This window comes from Emys orbicularis, chromosome 2 (assembly GCF_028017835.1).
Source record: "Emys orbicularis isolate rEmyOrb1 chromosome 2, rEmyOrb1.hap1, whole genome shotgun sequence".
Taxonomy (NCBI): Eukaryota; Metazoa; Chordata; order Testudines; family Emydidae; genus Emys; species Emys orbicularis.
The window spans coordinates 227,878,760-227,886,297 of NC_088684.1; the positions used below are offsets into that span (position 1 = coordinate 227,878,760).

Below are 7,538 nucleotides of genomic sequence, written 5' to 3' on the forward strand. Positions count from 1 at the left end.
ACCATCTTACAGTGAGAAAAGGACTTTTGGTCATGGATTCCTTTGAAGTTGTGCCATGTTCAACCATTGTACATATAAACTACCTTTTTCTGTTCAAGAGATTGTTGGCCAATATATAAAATCACACGTGGAATTACAAAGTGAGACTTCATAGCGCTTGGTTAAGGATCTCAATGGTGGCAGAGAGAACCTGATTCTGATCTTGCACTGATATAAATCAGGTTTAATTCCATTAAAATCCCCAGCATTCTAATGGTGTAAAATCAGTCTGTGGGATCAGAATCTGGCTCTGGAGTAGCAGGTGAGAGACCATGCTTATTTGCTCGTAAAACCAAATTGCTATTGCATTGAGATGAGCTGGATAGTTGGCTAGACTGAAAGACAATGGAGTAAGGATTCATTCTCAAATTGAATGAGGTCCTTGTTTTTTCTTGAATTTTAATGTGTATTGTTCTGTATTATCAGTAAAACAACCATGTCTTTGTAATCCCAATAAATAATGGAAAGTGATTAATGTAGGGCTCTCAAGGGTGAAGGAAAGACATGCTGATATTAATGCTTTACATGGTTTTGAATATTGCATCCTACGTACCTGACACTCAACTCACTGACATTTATTTTAAATCTGAAACAACTCCATTGACTTTAGTGTAAAAGTATTGTAAGATCAGGACTGTCCTATTTTTCTGGGTTTCACCTTATATTGCAGATACTTATGAACATTTCTAAGTTTTAGGTTACCCTCCCCTAAAGCATAATCTTACTGTATTATACTACACAAATACAATTATTAACACTGGCTTATTCCATATTATTTCCCAAAATATACAGTGTGGAGGAAGGGAAAATGCTACACTTGCAAAAATGAGCAGTAGCTATAATACGGTTTCAGAATAATATAGCTACTCAAGGCTTTTTGAGCATAAGTTAACATTCACTTTTCAATGCACTTGAAGGCAAGTTTGTTGTCTTATATACTGCTTAAGTGTACTGTCGTGTCTCTTGGCTTAATCATGGGTGAAAACTGCATCACTCCTGCTTCTCATTGTGCTCGATGGATTCTTTTGAGACAGAGCTACCTAGCACATACTACAAAAAAGCCATTATTGTCCAACTGACTTTGTAAAAGCAATAAAAAAAAAATGAAGTCACAACTTGAAAATTCAGGTTCAATACTGATAAGATAACGGTAATGAATGTTAGAGTAGAGTCTATTTATAGACATTGTATGTCAGGGCCATAATGCATTGAGCAGTAGAGGAAATCCTTGCACTGATACCATGCACACAGTGACAGCTATATATAGCTTAGCCACTCCATTGGGTAGTTTTTTTCTTTGCTTTTTAAATTTTTTAGTGACTCTAGTGGTTGTGAAAGATGGTAGAATGACAGCTCTGGAGGCAGGCGACCTGTAGTTATCCACAGAACAGGGGAAAGCATATAATGGCAGTGTAAGCTTCCCTCTGCTCCTTTGGCTCTGTCATGTGGCCCTTCCCAGTACCTGTGCTGTCCCCTTTTTTCTAAAGCCCAGTGACCCCAGTTTAACTTAAATGTCTTCAGATATCCCCAATCCTTGTTCTGTTTTTAACAAGACTCTACGTTTTGTATTCATTCTTTCAGTTGTGTATAGTACATTTATTTGCCTTTCCTGGCCTTGATCTTCCTCAGGTAGATTTCCAGTTCCTTGCCTTCCAGAATAGAGCCATCTGCTCAGCCACACTGTGCGGCTCTGGAGGTGATGCAAGCAAGCAGCTTTCCCTGCTGGAATTGCTCCTCCAGGATGCCGCTGATCTTGGCATTCTTCCACTCATCATATTTCTTCTGGGTCTCCTTTGAATGCTTCTTATTTAAGATTTCCTCCTCTTCAGGAGTCAGTGTAGTGCTCTTCTTGCATCTGAGGAGCAAGGTGTAGCGGGTTTCAAGACACTGTCGGTATGGGGTGCCCCCAGTGAGAATGATGCAGGCTACACCAGCTCATTGTTGCAAGCATTGTAGACCACCTCAGTGAATCTGGTCTTGCAGATGCAGCACTTAGATACACAAGAGAAGTTGCCAAAGTCCAACTGCAGAGCACGATATTTCTTGTTACCACCATGAACCCTCCTTGTGTGAATTGGGCATGGGCCAATCTTGGTGTTGGCAGGGGGTTGCCTTATCTCCCCTGGACGATCGAGATACAACAGGAGCACTTAAAGACGATAAAGTAATTGCAGAGAAACTAAATGAATTCTTTTTTTCAGTCTTCATGGCTGAGGATGTTAGGGAGATTCCCAAACCTGAGCCGTCCTTTGTAGGTGACAAATCTTAGGAAGTGTCACTAGAGGAGGTTTTGGAATTAATTGATAAACTTAACAGTAACAAGTCACTGGGACCAGATGGCATTCACCCAAGAGTTCTGAAAGAACTCAAATGTGAAATTGCGGAACTATTAACTATGGTTTGTAACCTGTCCTTTTAAATCGGTTTCTGTACCCAATGACAGGAAGATAGCTAATGTAACGCCAATATTTAAAAAGGGCTCTAGAGGTGATCCCGGCAGTTACAGACCGGTAAGTCTAACGTCAGTACTGGGCAAATTAGTTGAAACAATAGTAAAGAATAAAATTGTCAGACACATAGAAGAACACAAATTGTTGGGCAAAAGTCAACATGGTTTCTGTAAAGGGAAATCATGTCTTACTAATTTATTAGAGTTCTTTAAAAGGGTCAACAAACATGTGGACAAGGGGGATCCAGTGGACATAGTGTACTTAGATTTTCAGAAAGCCTTTGACAAGGTCCCTCACCAAAGGCTCTTACGTAAATTAAGTTGTCATGGGATAAGAGGGAAGATCCTTTCATGGATTGAGAACTGGTTAAAAGACAGGGAACAAAGGGTAGGTATAAATGGTAAATTTTCAGAATGGAGAGGGGTAACTAGTGGTGTTCCCCAAGGGTCAGCCCTAGGACCAATCCTATTCAACTTATTCATAAATGATCTGGAGAAAGGGGTAAACAGTGAGATGGCAAAGTTTGCAGACTATACTAAACTGCTCAAGATAGTTAAGACCAAAGCAGACTGTGAAGAACTTCAAAAAGATCTCACAAAGCTAAGTGATTGGGCAACAAAATGGCAAATGAAATTTAATGTGGATAAATGTAAAGTAATGCACATTGGAAAAAATAATCCCAACTATACATACAATATGATGGGGGCTAATTTAGCTACAACTAATCAGGAAAGAGAGCTTGGAGTCATTGTGGATAGTTTTCTGAAGACGTCCACGCAGTCTGTGCAGCGGCAGTCAAAAAAGCAAATGGGATGTTAGGAATCATTCAAAAAAGGATAGAGAATAAGTCGGAGAATATCTATTGCCCTTATATAAATCCATGGTACGCCCACATCTTGAATACTGCGTACAGATGTGGTCTCCTCATCTCAAAAAAGATATACTGGCATTAGAAAAGGTTCAGAGAAGGGCAACTAAAAATATTAGGGATTTGGAATGGGTCCCATATGAGGAGAGATTAAAGAGGCTAGGACTTTTCAACTTGGAAAAGAGGAGACTAAGGGGGGATATGATAGAGGTATATAAAATCATGAGTGGTGTGGAGAAAGTAAATAAGGAAAAGTTATTTACTTGTTCCCATAATATAAGAACTAGAATTAATGGGCAGCAGGTTTAAAACAAATAAAAGGAAGTTCTTCACACAGCACACAGTCAACCTGTGGAACTCCTTGCCCGAGGAGGTTGTGAAGTCTAGGACTATAACAGGGTTTAAAAGAGAACTAGATAAATTCATGGAGGTTAAGTCCATTAATGGCTGTTAGCCAGGATGGGTAAGGAATGGTGTCCCTAGCCTCTGTTTGTCAGAGGGTGGAGATGGATGGCAGCAGAGAGATCACTTGATCATTACCTGTTAGGTTCACTCCCTCTGGGACACCTGGCATTGGTCACTGTCGGTAGACAGGATACTGGGCTGGGTGGACCATTGGTCTGACCCAGGACGGCCATTCTTATGTTATCTCATACTTCCTCTTTTTGAGGCAGGGCTTTGTTTTGCCCACAGCATTGGGATGGTTGTGCCAGATGTCTCTAGAGATACCTGTCCCAAGAAGTTTTCCTGAGTCCAGAAACCTCCTATGCTTTCATGTGGTAACTGGTTCCCTCCCTCTTGCTTCCCTGGGGCCCCTGATTATGTTCTCTTTTCCACCCCACTTCCTGCATCCTAACAAGTTAATTGAGGTCTAACAGGCAGTCCGAGCATGAAAACATGCTTGTTAACTGTGCCAGCCACAAGTTCTAATGAGCAATTAATTCAGATGCCCCATATTCCCTGGAGTGTAAACTAGGAAACCCCCTCCAAGTAACACATGGATGGGATTATGGGGCTGCTTCTTTCCTTTCATTCCTTCACTGGAGCAGTAGGCATTTCCAAGGTAAACTGCTACGGATTATGGGGCATGTATGCCACTGACACTTGGAAGACAGTGACCAGTGTGGGAGTAGAATTGTTCCCTCCTTATGCCGCTTTTCTGCTCCAAAAGACAGTTTGGGGACTTGGGGAAGCAGGAGACAATACTAGGCTAGGTATTTTTCCTCAACGACTCTCCTGAGGGGCAAGCCACCATCCTATGCCCCTTAAAGATATTAGCAGGCTCAAAGGGGATGTGCTACCTGCAGAAATGCTGCTCGAGAAGGGGAAGGTCTCCAGAGCTCACCCAAAAATCTTAAGGTCTGTATGATCTATGGAAGATTTCTAGGAGGTTTGAGTTAATGTAGAACTTAGTCTTTCCAGTGAACCTGAATGTGTTGTTAGACCATTGTCAACCCCATGAATAGTTCCTATAGGATTTGCACAGCCTTGCTAGGAGATTAATTTTGTTTCATGCCCATTCAGCCCATGGCTGCATGGCTGAGTCTACCAGGCTGGGTGCTGTGATGCTTCTTGGGGCATCCAGGGCTGTGAGTCGTCTTGTTACCCCTTGCCTCCAGTGCAAGGAAGTCTTGCCTGTACTAGCTGGTGTCAGCTCCCTAACACAACAAGCCTCTCAGGAACTCAAACACTCTCCTTTGGGCTACCCCAGCCCTGTCTTTGCTTGCAGGTTGACAACAGATGCACTACACCCCAAGTCTCTTCAAAGTGTCCTCCTGTGGTATCCATCCCCTGATCACTGGATACCCAAAGAAATCCCAGATCCTCTGTTTCCAAAGAAACAGTCTATCACAGTTTACTAGTTTTACCTTAGACCACCACTCCTGTATTATGTACAGCACTTGAGTCAATTATAAAACAAAAAGGAAATTTATAAAGAAAGAATAAAGATTCAAATAAAAGCCAGTGTGAGAAATAGAAACAAATGGTTACATTTAAAACACCATAAAACTCCTTCTAGAGACTAAACTTAACTAACAAGGTGTAGCGATGCGGCCTCTGGCGGGACACTACTGAGAGTATCAATTCAGGACAAATTGCTTAGAGCAGGGCAGTCACAGTCCAAGGCTGGGTTTCCTTTATTATTAAGGCACACCAAACCAGCCAACCAGAGAGGACTTCGGTTTTACCACACTGGCTAACCAGAAGTCATACAAGTAATTCCCTCAGATACTCCAGTTTCCCAGTATCACCACCAGCACCGCTCCTTATGGGGACAAATGGTTATGAAAACCAATACCCCAGTAAAAGAAAAAAGGTTCTCCCGATCCCAAAGGACCAAGCCCCAGACCCCGTTCAATATACAAGTCATATCTTACCCACAAATCACGCTGTTGCCAATCCTTTAGAATCTAAAATCTAAAGGTTTATTCATAAAAAGAAAGAAATATAGATGAGAGTTAGAATTGGTTAAATGGAATCAATTACATAAAGTAATGGCAAAGTTCTTAGTTCAGGCTTGTAGCAGTGATGGAATAAACTGCAGGTTCAAATCAAGTCTCTGGAGTACATCCACAGCTTAGATGGGTCATTCAGTCCTTTGTTCAGCGCTTCAGTGTAGCAAAGTTCCTCCAGAGGTAAGAAGCAGGATTGAAAACAAAATGGAGGGGTTTCCAGGGTCTTTTATATTCTTTCTCTTGTGGGCGGAAACCCCTTTGTTCTTCTGTGCAAAATCACAGCAACAAGATGGAGTTTGTAGCCACTTGGGCACGTTACATGTCCACGAATGATTCAGCTTTTTGCAGGCCGACGCCATTGTTTACATGTTTGAACGTTCCCAGGAAAGCTCTGATGTGGATTGGCATCTCCCAAAGTTCATTGTCAGTTAAGGGTTCTTGATTGGGCACTTACTGAGAATAGTTCTTTCTCAAGAAGCTGACCAAATGCTTCACTGAGGTGACTTAGAATCAAACACATTGAGATACAAGTACATAGCCAATATTCATAACTTCAAATACAAAAATGATTCACACATACAGATAGCATAATCATAACCAGCAAACTACCACCTTTCCATAGACACCCCATTTGACGACCTCTGTACAAGACCTGGTGCAACCATAGGACCCTAGTTGCAACAATGATCTATACGGTCACAGTTCATGTCAATAACGTCACACAAGGCATTCCCCATCTCCTACAACCGGGGTTCTCAATCTTTTTCTTTCTGAGGCCCCCCAACGTGCTACTAAAAACTTCACGGCCCACCTGTGCCACAAGAACTGGTTTTCTGCATATAAAAAACAGGGCTGGTGTTAGGGGGTAGCGAGCAGGGCGATTGCCTGGGGCCCCATGCTACAGGGTCTCCCGCGAAGCTACATTGCTCAGGGTTTGGCTTCAGCCCCGGGTGGCGGGGCTTAGGGGCCTGAGCTTCAGCCCCATGCAGTTGTGCTTCAGCTTTCTGCCCTGGGCCTCAGCAAGTCTAATGCCGGCCCTGCTTGGCGGCCACCCTGAAACCTGGTTGAGAACCACTGTCGTACAAGATAGCTTACCCCAACTTCTTTCCCCAGCATTTTCAACCAGTTTGGTTGAGAACCCTTCTCATAAGATCAAGTCTATTGCCCGCTTGTCCTTGCAGATTGAAAGAATGCCAGGCTGTCTTTCTGCACACCCAAATATACCAGAGCACACCTTTGATGTTCACCTCAAGATAGGGTCCCTCCCGCACCCTCCCCCCATTTACCTTGCTTTGTTAGCTTCCTTCTCAAGTCTCTGCCAGCTGTTCATTAGCATTTGACATAGTATGCTAACAGATTTCTATTGTATGACATACAATACACAATGGTCCACCATGGAACTGAGTGTCTCCCACCGCTCTGCCTGGAGAAGTTTGTCTCAAGACACACTTCCTTTGAGTGACTTCTTTTAACTACAACCCTAGAGAACATAATTTGTAGTATATATGCATAACTCTTCACAGATTTTCTGTACATACATCTCACAATAGTTATGATGACTAGAGTGACACAGACTTTCATTAGAGACCTTACATGACCTTCTTTTAGTGAACCTAGGGGATCCCTGTACCCCCATGACAGGGGTTCTTGGGTCACAGGTGCCAATTAATCTCAGTGTTTGTTGGGTATGTGGTGTGGACACATTCACTAGTAACTGGACTCTTT

The 7,538-nt window shown here is 42.6% G+C and overlaps 1 pseudogene; it reads right to left on the bottom strand.

Moving 5' to 3' along the window:
• Positions 1 to 1,628: 1,628 nt before the first annotated feature.
• Positions 1,629 to 6,172, bottom strand: LOC135873805 (small ribosomal subunit protein eS8-like; annotated as a pseudogene).
• Positions 6,173 to 7,538: the final 1,366 nt, after the last annotated feature.